This window comes from Triturus cristatus, chromosome 7, assembly GCF_964204655.1.
Source record: "Triturus cristatus chromosome 7, aTriCri1.1, whole genome shotgun sequence".
Lineage (NCBI taxonomy): Eukaryota > Metazoa > Chordata > Amphibia > Caudata > Salamandridae > Triturus > Triturus cristatus.
In genome coordinates this window covers 1,255,751,371-1,255,765,701 of record NC_140590.1, presented here as the reverse complement: position 1 = coordinate 1,255,765,701, position 14,331 = coordinate 1,255,751,371, and the positions used below count along the sequence as shown (strand labels likewise).

Sequence of the window (14,331 nt, the reverse complement as noted above, 5' to 3'; positions counted from 1 at the left end):
TTTACTACTCTGAATTTAACAATACAGGTCAGGCATGTAAAAAATAAAACTGCCAGGTGGTAACTATATATATATTATTTATATACACACACCACCCTCAAACATCTACCATATCTACTTAATCACACGGGTTCTAGCGGGCAAAAGACAGAAGCAATAAGGAAGTCGCACGCATCTAGACACTCAGGGTGTGGCAAGGATGTCCCTCACTAGAACGCCCAAATCCTAGAAGAGTTAGCATGTACAATAGTAAACGCTCATGCACGACTACGAGTGCATTGTTTAAGTGCTTAAAACAAAACAAAAAAACACGTTTACATGCGTACGGGACCCAGGCCATACAAAGCACCGCAGCGTGCGTGCTGAGGCCAATATTAGTCGATCGTCATGAACTCCGACATGCAGCGTGAGAAGCGTCTAGCACTCCCGCCTTCGTACCGCAATACAACCCAGCATTGCCCCAATTTTGTCCAGCCGCCGGTTGGCTCTCAAGACAATCTCCAATGCCAAAACTAGTAACTTTCACAACCGAAGATGCTCCCCTGCTGCTAGAAAGCAAATCGAAGTTTGGTCCCTTTTTTCGTTGAACGCGAAAACCTACGTGACAGCTTCAAATGTGCTATTTCTTAAACGGAGCTCACGCTGCGGGCATGGATACGGAACAAACAATACTTCAACTTAGCCAAAGGTAAAAGAACACTGGTAACATCGAGGTACTCTCCGACAGTACGGCTAACATTTCCTTTTAACTGCCATAACCCGAACACAGCTGCAAAGCTCCTGGACAACAGCCTGACCTCTGACAACAGACGTCACCACGCACGCCACGCCTGGCGCGACCACGTCGCAATCGTCAGTGCAAGCCTCCCAAGACGCGGTTTCCCAACTGCAGATTCGTCGCTGGCCTGGAATCGGACAGGAGCCGGTAAGAAGAGAGTAACATTTCTAACGGGACGGCGTTGGGTCTGGGATGGGTCAGAAAAGGTTAAGATGGCCTCTATAAATTTTTCTTCCAGGTAAAGTGTTTACCCGTTGTAAGTTGTGGCTATTGGGTGGGTTTGGAATATGCCTAAGCGCATACGCTACTAGCTGTCCCCCTTGTTGTGGTCTCCTACTCCTTAGCGCAGTGTCCTGGGCCTAGAGGAAAGCCTTTATCTAAGCTGGGGAGCGATCCGGAGGTCTCCGGAGAGGAACACTGGTAATCGGAGGGCAGCAGGCAGCGCCCGGTCGTTCCGGGACACACGTCTGCGGTCCAGCGGGATCCGGGTGAGTGACAGTCTGACAGGAGCTTTGTCACGCATGCGCAGGACCAGTACTTCAAGGGCACGCCTCTTTTTTGTGCCCCGCGCTTCTGTGACGTCACAGAAGGTTCATGCGAACCGAGCGCGCTCCCGTGATGTCACTTGGGGGGACTTGGGGAGGACTGTGATAGCCGCGCGCGGGAATAAACGGTCTTATGCTATCCGAGAAGGAGAGAAAAGGCTACTAAGAAGTAACAGCGCATGCGCGGGTCGCGTACAGAATGATGTCGCGTAGGTGGCCGTTGTGACGCACAATGCAAGGAGACGAGGCTGGAGCCGGGGCTTGTAAGAAGTGGTGATAGACCTGTGCCAAGGGGGCACCTGGAGGGGTGCTGGATTGGATGACGCCTGTGACCCACCCATTCACCGAAACGGCGCGCCGGAGCACTGAAGGACGGCGCTGGAATCAGACCAGAGGGATGCAAAAGTAGACTAGGGGAGCAAGAAAGGTTTTGACAGACTAGAAGGCATCGGCAGTTGAGGAACGCAGAGGTAGGATGTGAGAGAACTTGGAAAGTGTATGAGATTTTGACAGGGTGGCATGTTGTGCTAAGATGAGAGAATAACTCAATGTTTTATTAAACAGTTTTATATAGCGCAGGGATTGAACAAGGACATAAAAGCGCCGTGCATTAAAATTACTAAGTTCCAAGCATCGGGAACAACGCAGAGTATTGTAAGTTGAATAGGATGGAAGCACTAAAAACGGTATACTTTTGCAACTGTTACCAGGAAAAATATTCTAAAAGAAGCACCTGAGTGCAATCTTGTTATATAAGAGTTCTGAAATAGCCACTCTGATTATCGCAGGGCTCTTTCCATAGTAGGGTTTGAATACTGGCAATTCCCTTGTGTTGCCAGGTTTCTGCAGATCTACATTCTGGAACTGAAGTTAATGGTAAGCAACAGTTTCAGGGTTGGAATGCCCTTTTGAGTCTGTGCAAACCTACTAACTTGCAACTTTTAAGGGTTTTCACCAACTCTTCTCTGATCTTTTACCTTACTGAGAGAGGCTGGATATTTACTCCTGACAATGGCAGACATAAAACGTCTTCCAGGGTTGGGGAAAAATGGTTGTAGGGAAAATAATCTTGCAAACAATCAGATAACGCATGATCAAATGTACACCTGCATATTTGTTAGGATCTGTTGTAGCTCTGACTGGAAAGGCGTCCTCTGCAGGTCACAAAGCCCTGAAATACTGCTCTTACAACGACTCAATGCAGGCTCCTGCGGACCCGCTGCTTGACTACCCCGTATTCGTCTGTCTGGAGCACCGTTGGCTTCAAGTTAAACTCCTGACTAGATTCTTCAAAGTGCTGCTGCTTCTGGTTACATTATGCAAGCTGCACCATCTCGAACAGTGCTCTCCGCTCTTCTTCCTTGTGACGTTTACCACAAGAGGATTTCTGCATAGATTCTTCTAAGCGTTTCTGAAAGAGCCCATTCAAGGACACGAAAACAGAGTGCTTAAGGGGACTGTAGAGTGACACATGAAAGGGTCTGCTTCCCATAGAGCAGGCACCAGTACATACAGCTCCATAATACTTAGCCAGCGGGCACACCTAAAATATTAGAAAAGCCAGCCAGCTTTACAGGTGACATTAAGTATTTTGGAACAGCTGCATTGCTATTCGTGTTTTTGTTAAGTTTTTCAGTGTAAGAAGGATAAGGGTAGCAAAAGAGAACTGATACATGTTCGTAGACAGTCGTCAAAGATTGGGGATTTTTGTAATTCTTTTGATCCATCACACCTGTTCTGGAAGAGGTGGTTGGAAACTTGCTGAACAATATATAAAGTGCCATTTTTAGATCGGGGGGGGGGGGGCGTTTAGCTGGTATTAGCAAAGAAGCAGTTATGGTATGCATATATGTGTATGTGCGTAATGGATGTATCACACTGGAAACCTGGTGTGTATAGCGATATTAAAATTAGTACATAATCAAAGCTGATCCTCAATTTATCTAGAGTGAAAGCTTTTTTTGAAGCTTAACTCTTCAGCAATGGATGCCCTCAATGTCCATACAACGTAACCCTAAAAGAACGATTTCTTAGCACTGTCAGTTGGTAACTCACCATTACTCAAATAGAAACACTGAGACTGGCATGCATGAAGTGCCACTTGTCTCCGAATGGTCATATTGAATGTAGCATTTGTTGCATGGCCATCAAAAGTATTCACTTAGGTCAGTAACCATATCCAATAGAAAAAACAACCAAAGTAGGTTTTTCCGTTGTGCTGGAAGATAAGCGTGTCTTTCATAGGTAGTCATACAAACTAAGGAAATCTAAACAAGCTTTGTTCTGCTTCACGTCAGAATATGGACTAGCCATTAGAAAAATATTTGTCATTCTCCTGAGGAGCTCTCACTCTCATATCTGTTCCTGCATATTGGAATGAGTGTTCCTTTGTCTGTTTTCCTTAATGGATCCTCTCATTTGACTCTTTTTCAGCTCTAGTTGTATTGCGTTAATTTTGTTTGTGGCTATTTTAGAACATTGACAAACCCGAAAAGAACAGACCATGCGTGGGCGCTACCAATTGGTTTTGCCAGTGCCTTTTTTTTTGCTTCAGTCCTTGTGTGTGAGAATATAGTCTTGTGTGCATGAGCGATTACTGTTAATGGGTGGAGCATAACACACTGGTTTTCTACTTGTAGCTCCTATAATATGACTAAATTAAGAAGGATGGAGCTATTGCTCAGCGATAGTGAGGCCAAGGATGTGAGACATCTTCTACCATGTAGCTGCTGTCCCTTGAATGGGTATCCTTGCATGACCTGAAGATGGAAAGCCTTTCTCCTGTGTTATGTGGTCTGCTTGCTGTTTAGATGGCTCAGTGAGGTAGACCCTTGCAATGAGTTGTTTTGAAATTGCATGCATTAAAATTGCCTCTGGGCAAATGATAATGCACATTGCTGCTCGAGGATTTGGACCTGGCTGTTGGACTCTGGGGCTCGTCTCCTACACCGAACATTGCACTTTGAAGGGCGCTGCCCTGCCTGCTGCTTTCTGCCAAAGGGGAGAGTCTGCCATCTGCTACTCACGCACTCGGGACTGCGAGGACCAGGGAGCTGTGCGCGCTGCACATCGGCTGCACCTGGCCCTCTTCCCGACTCCTCCCCCGCAGACCTTATCACGACTTGCGGCCCCCGCTTCGCGGGTGCCGCTCGAGGATTTGGACCTGGTTGTTGGACTCTGGGGCTCGTCTCCTACACCGAACATTGCACTTTGAAGGGCGCTGCCCTGCCTGCTGCTATCTGCCAAAGGGGAGAGTCTGCCATCTGCTACTCACGCACTCGGGACTGCGAGGACCAGGGTGCTGTGCGCGCTGCACATCGGCTGCACCTGGCCCTCTTCCCGACTCCTCCCCCGCAGACCTTATCACGACTTGCGGCCCCCGCTTCGCGGGTGCCGCTCGAGGATTTGGACCTGGCTCTTGGACTCTGGGGCTCGTCTCCTACACCGAACATTGCACTTTGAAGGGCGCTGCCCTGCCTGCTGCTATCTGCCAAAGGGGAGAGTCTGCCATCTGCTACTCACGCACTCGGGACTGCGAGGACCAGGGTGCTGTGCGCGCTGCACATCGGCTGCACCTGGCCCTCTTCCCGACTCCTCCCCCGCAGACCTTATCACGACTTGCGGCCCCCGCTTCGCGGGTGCCGCTCGAGGATTTGGACCTGGTTGTTGGACTCTGGGGCTCGTCTCCTACACCGAACATTGCACTTTGAAGGGCGCTGCCCTGCCTGCTGCTATCTGCCAAAGGGGAGAGTCTGCCATCTGCTACTCACGCACTCGGGACTGCGAGGACCAGGGTGCTGTGCGCGCTGCACATCGGCTGCACCTGGCCCTCTTCCCGACTCCTCCCCCGCAGACCTTATCACGACTTGCGGCCCCCGCTTCGCGGGTGCCGCTCGAGGATTTGGACCTGGCTCTTGGACTCTGGGGCTCGTCTCCTACACCGAACATTGCACTTTGAAGGGCGCTGCCCTGCCTGCTGCTATCTGCCAAAGGGGAGAGTCTGCCATCTGCTACTCACGCACTCGGGACTGCGAGGACCAGGGTGCTGTGCGCGCTGCACATCGGCTGCACCTGGCCCTCTTCCCGACTCCTCCCCCGCAGACCTTATCACGACTTGCGGCCCCCGCTTCGCGGGTGCCGCTCGAGGATTTGGACCTGGCTGTTGGACTCTGGGGCTCGTCTCCTACACCGGACATTGCACTTTGAAGGGCGCTGCCCTGCCTGCTGCTATCTGCCAAAGGGGAGAGTCTGCCATCTGCTACTCACGCACTCGGGACTGCGAGGACCTGGGTGCTGTGCGCGCTGCACATCGGCTGCACCTGGCCCTCTTCCCGACTCCTCCCCTATCTCCGCCCCCTTCTTCTTTATCACCATTCTACCGCTCACACGTGTTAGCGGGACGCGTGCGGGACGAGAGCCGGGGCGAAGACCGGGCAAAGAGCGGGCCGTTTGAGGCTGTTCGAGACTGGAGACGCTGGGCTGGGCCACCCCCGTGCACTCTTCTAATTCATTTGCCAGAGGTAATCATGATGAAAACTGCGGGAGGATTGTCCAGGACCAAGAGTACCGTTGCTGGCACTTCTATAGCAGGAACTTTAGACAATTTCATTGTAAAAGCAACTAACTTATTAGAACGTGAAATTGATCTTACAGAGCGTCGTCTCTCGCTGGATCCCCTTAATGCCAAACGTTCCTCCTTAGGGAAAATTGCTCTAGTTGCTACACCTGTGGTTAATAATACAAATTCTATCTCAACTAATTGTACGATTAGTGAGGGGGAAAGTATTGACTCTTCTATGGACTTAATCCTGGAAAGGACAAGGGATATAGGCACTAGAAGTAACAACAGGACTGAATTTATTTCTGCTGATGTTGTAACTAATCAACCAGAAGGTGTACTTACTCGAGCTCAAACACACGCAACATCTGAGGTTATTCCATCTTCCCCCTGCCCCAATTTTAGGGGCTAAGCCAAAACAGAAGGCTGCCCCGCGTGGGAAAAAGGGGAATCAACTAAGATCGACTAAATCAAAAGGTGCCAAACTTCTACTTAATCATACTCTGGGAGCTGCTGACCTACCATTGACCGAAGTCACCTCAGATCTACCTAGACAACTAGATGATGGTTTTTATTCAAAAATAAGGGAAGTCTTTGAATATTCAACCCATCCGATTCTCGATAGACTTACTAAGATAGAGGAGCGTCTTAAGAAATTAGAACAAACTGCTCTAACAAATCTCGAACTTAATCAACTGATGAAAACAGATACCTATAGAGAGCACTGTAAACACCCCCCTCTTGCTAACACTGCAAGCAATCCTAAAGAGAAAATTTCCTCCCCCTTGTTAGGAATATCTCGGGGTAAAGGTGAGGGCACTGCTTGTAATGATAACATCATAAATACTAGCGGTACTCAAAACCTAAACACAGGAGTTATGTCCCAGCAGAAATCCTCCAATGTCAATGCTAAAGCTGACCATGTTCTGTCACAGAATATAAATGAAAAGGTGAACAGATCTGAGCCCTCTCATTGTAACGCTTACAAATTACCTACCATAGATCTTCCACCAGAATCTGCACCATACGTAGTTGTATTGACGGGGGTACCTAGTCTTGAAGGTAAAAATACTGAGTCATACTATGAGTTAAAGAACAAAACAATGCATTGGCTCAATACCAACCGTCCACTCCCTCCCTGTACCCACGCTAAGATCTTGTTTGCCCGGAGAGTTAGCTGGGTGGGCAGAAGTAATAAAGACTCATCGGGGGACTGTATTGTTGTCAATTTTAACGACATGCAGGCTGTAAAATACATCCTATAGGCACGACCTTCTTTGCATTACACCAATATTACCCCATTACCCCTTGCTCACTTTTATCCTTATCAAGCGAACAATGACAAGTGGATCAAGGTAGGGAGAGGTAATCTTAACACTAACTGTGCTAGAGGTGGGTTTGTTCCAATAGAACAGGGTTGGTTGGACTCCTTTCCAAGAACAAATAGGTATAGCTGCCTAGATATGGTCGACTGACTATCCCCAAAACCCCATGTATCTGATTTTGTAGGGGAGGTTGCATATGATGACGTTTTACCATCATTGTCTGAACAATGGCTTGTACAATTGCCAGACTCCCCTAGGGATAATCCTGAAACTACCATTACAAGTACTGTGGGCGAAGAGATACAAACCAATTCTACTCGGCCTAACATAGAAATATTAGAAAGGGCCGTCCCCTGTGAAACCACTCTTGCTCCTTCTTTGCCAGAGGGTGATATAGGTTCTGTTCTTACATTCTTGTCTTGGAACATTGCTGGCCTGTCTTCTAGGCTAAGAGATATAAATTGTACTTCTTTCCTAAAAAAGCATTCGATCATCTGCCTTCAGGAATGCTGGACTGTAGAACCCATTCATATGAATGGCTACCGCACCTACCATACGCCAGCAATACACACTTTAAGAGGGAGAAACAAAGGGGGCTTATGCACCTATGTTTCAAATTGTTTAAAGGAAGTAAAGATATCCTTTTCACCAGTTTCAGCTTTTTACCAAGTTTTGCACATAACGTTTGGGGGTAAACAACACATAAACTTGATTAATTTCTATAATAACATCCCAAAAGATCTATGGGCCTCAACTTTAAAAGAACTACATGAGACCCTAAATGATATAGATGAAAACGAACCCTCAGATATTTGTGTGATCTGGCTTGGCGATTTTAACTATTTTCTATGTCCACTTAGCGATCAAAATATATGTGACTTGGGGGAGAGGGAAGGTTCTTCTTCAGCACATTTTTCTCACACTTCCCTGGGAAACCAATTAAATGATATATTGTTTTCCCTGGACTTAGGCTTTGCAAATGAACTCTGCTCACCACCAGTTTCGTTTAATTCTACTTTTATAGGAAGGGGCTGTAATTCAATCATTGACTTCCTCTTAGTATCTAAACGATACTCTCACCGCATTTGTGCGTTTGAACTATGCGAGGTAGTAATGAGTGACCACTTACCACTCAGCATGTCCTTTGCTATTCCGATGGGCAAAAGTACTACTGACTCTACAGTTCAGAACCTATATAATTATAGACTAGAACTTGCCAGGAAGAATGGTTATACCTTAAAATGGGACAAAGTGGAACCAGCGACCTTCCTAGGAAATTTAATTCGATCCAAGGAAGTGGAATTTAATATTTGCCTTACTGAGAATGTAGAATTTCCCAAAGTGATCGATGCATTCCTTAGCATTACTGAGGAAATTGGAAAGTTACTTACAAAACCTTCGCACTCTGGGGCTAATAGAAGTAAGAGATGGTTTAATCGAGAATGCAGTAAGACTCATGCCCTTCTAATGACCCAACTTAAGCAAGTTCCCAGGGAAATGGCTGAAGTCAGATCCACCAGATTAGCCTACCAACAGGCAGTCAAAAAAAGAAAGAACAAATTAAACAAGATGCTTGGCACACCCTTTGGGAAGCATGCCATTCCAAAAATAATACTGCTTTTTGGAAAGCAGTAAATGCCCCTTTTTTCACTGAATCAGCATCCATTGAATTAGCCATTACAGAAGAGACCTGGGTGACCTATTTTCGGGAGCTCTATCAAGAAGACCCCGAGGTAGTTATAGAAGGGGGGCTAAATTTAAGATCTCAGGATGTACTGCCCTATCCAATTAATGTAGACTTTTCTTTGGAAGAAATCTCGACAGCCATTGATAAGAGCCCAGCGGGTAAGGCACCGGGACCGGATGGAATACCCGTGGACATATTTAAGGCTAAAATTAAGTTATGGGCTCCTCTTTTAACCAACGTCCTTAACAGCTTTACAAAATTGGGCTTTCCAAAGACATGGCAAGAAGCCATCGTGGTGCCCATATTCAAGAAAGGAGATCGCAATGCACCTAAGTGTTATAGACCGATCTCCTTACTTGATTCTTTCATGAAGATCGCGGGGAGAGTTATCCTCAGTAAACTGCAAACTTGGGCAGATGAAAGAGGTATCCTCTCCCAGTTCCAATATGGTTTTAGGGAAGGTTTGGGGACAACGGAGCAAGGTTTGAACCTAGCATTATTAGTAGCCAAATATGTCGAGGCCAAAAATGAGAACTTATTTCTCACATTTGTGGACTTAAGCTCGGCTTTTGACTGTATCAACCACAATAAACTATGGCTAATTATGCAGGACATGGGAGTGGACCCAAATCTTTTAATATTCATTAGAGAATTATATCGAGATGCAGGTGCCAGGGTCCGCTTTGGGGATAGGGGGGACTGCACTTCCAAATTCCCTATAGGAAAGGGAGTGAGACAAGGCTGTACTTTAGCTCCTTTTTTGTTTAATTTATATATCAATTCAGCTGCATCTCACCTTCTGGAAGACAAGCAGGATTATCCTAAAATCGGTAACTCCTATATCCCCATCCTTTTATATGCAGATGATGCTGTAATTATGGCTCGGACTCAAATTGGCCTCCAAAGATCGATTAGTAATTTCTCAGATTATATGGGTAACAGGGGCCTAAAGATTAACATAAGTAAAACGTTTACTATGTGTTGCACAAAAAAGAAGATCCTTCACTGCAACTCCTTTTTGTCCAACACAAAAATCATGACTGTTAACACCTTTTCCTACTTGGGCATTAACTTTGATAAAAAGGGCACATGGATAGCAGCAGGGGAATCACGAAAACTAGCACTTTCACGAGCTATAGGGGCTGTCAAGCATTTCTCAAATAAGGTAGGAGGCCGTCCAGTACCAGTGTTGTTAGACATATACAGATCTAAATGTGTATCTACAGCACTGTACGGTGCAGGAATCTGGGGGATTGTGAATAACTCGAGGATTCAGACTTGCCAGAACGCCTTCCTTCGCTTTTTACTGGCTGTGCCCAGGACTACCTCCTCTTATGTCTGTCACCAAGAGTTGGGTGTATTATATATTTCGGACCTTATTAAGCTGGAGCCCATTCTGCTGTGGCACAAAGTCTGGTCTGGAACCGAGACAGGCTTGAACAGGGATATAATCAAGGATTGTTTAAGTCTTGATGGGGCCTCAAAAATGTCCTGGTTTAATTATCTCAAAACATTTTTTATTGAGATGGGCCATCCAGAATTCTTTGACTCCCCAGAAAATTTAGCGGATTTGTCAAGAAAGAATCTCAAGAAATCCTGCCTGCACTTTCTAACAGAGAAACGTTGGCACATAGAGAAATGTAAGAGCTCTGTCATGGCTAATCAATTACTTATTCAAAATCAAGGTATTCAGCCATACTTGAAACTAGTCCCCAGCTGTTATTCCCGAATGCTTTTGACCCGTTTTAGGATAAATGTCTTTTTTAGATTAGTCACGTTTCCTGAGATTAACTGTTGGACAAAGGACCTCATTCCTTGCCCCTGCGATCAGGTTTCTGCCCAATCATCCCTCCATTGTATCCTTTTCTGCAAATATTACTCTGCACCAAGGAAAAGCTTGCTCCGACCCGTTTTAAAAAAATTAGGGCTGAGGCAATGTAGAGTGGCATTGGTCAAACTGCAAATGCTAGATGATGAATTTCTTATTTTCTCTGTGTCTCTGTTTCTTAAAACCATCTTAAGATTTAGGATATCCATGAATTAGATTATTTCTTAAAGGTATGAAACTTGTACTTTTAAAATTCATTGTTTTTTTTGCCAAGAATGTATTTATATATGTGTATGCTTTTATGGTTTTGTTTTTAAAATCGAATAAAGCTGTTTCTGACTCTGGCCTCTGGGCAAATGATAATGCACATTGTTTTTATCCAGTGGCAATTGCACCACCCTATTCAGAGTTTTCCATCTTAGAATGAGTGATATGTCAAATCAGTTGCCTCGTGAAAATTCTGCATTTTTCCCCCTGTTGCAGCCTTTTTTTCTCCATGCGGATGTCAAAACGTGCCTGTGCTACCCACACGGATGTCGGGATTGAACTAAAACCATAGTTGTGCCCTGTCTCGGTATTTCTAACCAACTCGTAATTAGGGCCATATTGCCGACTTGGTCCTTAATCATTGCCATGTTTTTAAAGAATACCATTAAATTGTGTATTAGTGATAATTGTAATTAGGAGTGTTAGAAAAAACTTTTAGGGTGGCAAGTGAGAAACACAATATCACTAACACTAAATTTTTCCATCGTAGGTTGTGCCCTGACTCGTCATGTGATCTTTTCAAATGCCCCATACATTTGGTAAGTGCCATTGTATGAACACTGTTTCCCATCAGATTTCTATGTTGCCTTTGTCGCTTGCTGTTGTGGCATTACAATCTGTCATTTAGAATCCCTTCTTTCCCAGTATAACCTGTGTTACATTTGCGTTGATTCTTTTATGTGACCAAAACAGATGCAACGATGTAGTACATTAGTTCATGTGTTGTCCATGATCCTTTCTGTTAGACATACAGTATGTTTAAAATATAATATTTGCCTAACACAACCTCATTCTGAATTATATGACAAGTTTGCCTGCACTCATACGGTTCATATTGTAAGGCTATGTGAAGACACATTAATCTTTAGCATCAGAAGTTATTTGTAAGTGACAATCCTATTGAGGAACGGTCATGCCAAGGCGTACACAATTTGAGTTTAGGAATTTTTCTCGAAATCTAAGTTAACTTGAGATCGCATCTGTGGGTGCACCATAGCTGACTTAAAGGCCACATTCCCGCTAAATGTGGCCCCCTAGGGTGTTGCTATGAGTTGATGTGTATGAGTGAAATGATAATTTCTTACATTTTTCATCGCAGATGTTGTTGTTTTTTCTCTTATTGTCATCTGAAATGTGTGTGGGACTCCTGTTCCAGCAATTGTTCTCATACCCTCTATACCTTAAAGCTAATTTTGACCTCTTCAAAATCTTTTCTTTTCTTAATGAGCCTTCATCCAAAAGAAGTTGTATATTTTCTGTTTCCCCTTGCTGCTTGTCTGATTTGTACTTAAGTGCAGTATGAGCAGGTACATAGTGAATGCACCTTGTACTCGTTGACATTTGTATCCTCAGTAGATGAAAGACTAAAAATAATAACCTCTGACCCCCCCCCACTACATCCATCCATTCATGCACAGTGCAACAGGGTGTCAAAGTTTGCTTTAAGTGATGTTTTACTGATGCTCATGTCTAATACTTCACTCCAATTGATCTGTTGAACACCACATATATTCAGACCTTATTCTAGCATGTGAAAAATGTTACAGGTAAATATGGTGGAAGATCACTTTTACGTTGTAGCATTATGCCAATATTACTATTGAGATTCGTTTGTATTTTGGTCTTAGAAGTTTTCAGTAAGTTTTTTAAAAATGTTTTAATTTGGGGATTTCAGACCATTACTGCGTTTGTAGAACAGTATGCAGAGACGTAATTGTTCTAATTTTAATTGGTCAATATGGCAGCTGCAGTACAACTACGTTTTGGTCTTATCTGTGCCATTTGACACTTGGATGTTTATGCCTTTTAGTTGGTCAGTATTGGAACACTACCGCACTGGTTTCCTTGGGCTGTGAATGTGTGATCACGTTTAATCTTTCAAATCTTTGTTTGGATTTGGATTACATATTTGTGTTTATATATAAAAATGGGTTGTTTTATCACAACAACTGTTTTTTTTTTGGGGGGGGGCAGACACTTCAGCCCCTTTTCCATTTTGGAGGTTGAATAAAATGCTGCTGCATATTGGCTTTTTTTTCAGACCATCCCAGAGTAAATTATAAAAACCAGGGATTCGTTAAAAATCCCTGGCCTGTGAAGGACACAATTTTGGCCTGGATGTGACCTGTGGGCAGAGTAGCTGCTTACCTGCTTCTCACTGCTTTGGCGATGAAGTTGCATCCTTTTGTATTGATGTGGTCTTCGGAGACTATCAGTTGTAATCTTTTGAGGTACATTTTGTTTTTTAATGTGCTTCCTTTTTAAACTGGGGGGGGTGATTTGGGGTGCGGGGGGGGGAGTGCGCAGTGGAAGAGGTACAATGAGATAATTGTTGCATTGCCAGAGAAGCAGGAAATTAATCTGCTGCTAAATGAGCACAATCTAGAATTGTTTGTCATCTCAGAAACGCGGAGGCATGATGCATTGGGCCCAGCGATTTCCCAACGCCTTTGCTGAAGGCTCTGATCGTATCAAAAAGGATAGGAAAGAGTGAGTAAGGGGTTGCCATAGCCTTTAAATAGCGCTTATAGGTAACAGTTCATGACACCCTAGATCCTGGTTAACATTAAGAGAGATATTCGGCTGTTCATGCTATATGTAGGCTTCTTATTTTATTTACTGATTTACAGTTTACACTCCACCTAACTCCACTGTAGCATTCACTGAAAGACATGCTGAAGTTGCCAATCTTTTATTGATCAAATTATTCTAATCTAAGTGATTATTTTATGTAATTTTAACCTGTGGTACGGTGCCCCGCAATCTGGCTCTGTATAGGCCTTTTTAACTTAATGGCCGCTTGTAGGACTAACACAAGTAGTAAATCAGCAGACCTAGTATGATCATGCAATTTACCTCCTTTTTGGTTCTCCCAGCTTGAGTTTTGATCTTCAACCACTATGGAATGGATGGAAGATTTTCTGATATTATTTCATACACCGTTTTGTTTAATTGTAAGTTTTGTATTGCCCTAGGCAGCCTGCTTTCCATAATAACCTGACATAAAAAACTGGTTCTGCTCTACTCCAAGACAAAACTGGAAACAGGACAATCATCCATTCAAGAACAAAAGTTTCATGTGGAAAAATAGCGTATAAGACAACATTTGATATGTATTCAATGTAATAATTAGGACTCGCTCTACATCAGTAAAAGGAAGGAAACCACACCCTTAACAGTTATGCAACATCTTACTGTTAAGAAAAAGGTGCTCATGTGTGCTCACACAAGTGTAAATTATGTAAAGCAATAAAGTTTGTATAGAAGCAAATTGTCAAAGGAACCAAAGCAGTAGATAGTCAGTGATGGTTTATATTCAATATGTATAGATCTCTGGTTGGAG

At 44.2% G+C, this 14,331-nt stretch overlaps 1 protein-coding gene across 4 annotated transcripts in view; it reads left to right on the top strand.

Moving 5' to 3' along the window:
- The first annotated feature begins 802 nt into the window (after positions 1 to 802).
- SETD1A (SET domain containing 1A, histone lysine methyltransferase) overlaps positions 803 to 14,331 on the top strand; it is a 1,055,844-nt gene continuing 1,042,315 nt past the window's right edge. Inside the window, exons 1-2 of one of the 4 annotated variants that reach the window (XM_085618738.1) lie at positions 803 to 925; positions 11,479 to 11,527. The gene's annotated coding sequence lies outside the window, so the exon portion shown is untranslated. Of the gene's footprint in view, positions 1,017 to 1,075; positions 1,267 to 1,338; positions 1,794 to 11,478; positions 11,528 to 14,331 lie in introns of those variants that run through there. The other 3 variants (XM_085618739.1, XM_085618737.1, XM_085618736.1) reach the window with 3 other exon arrangements.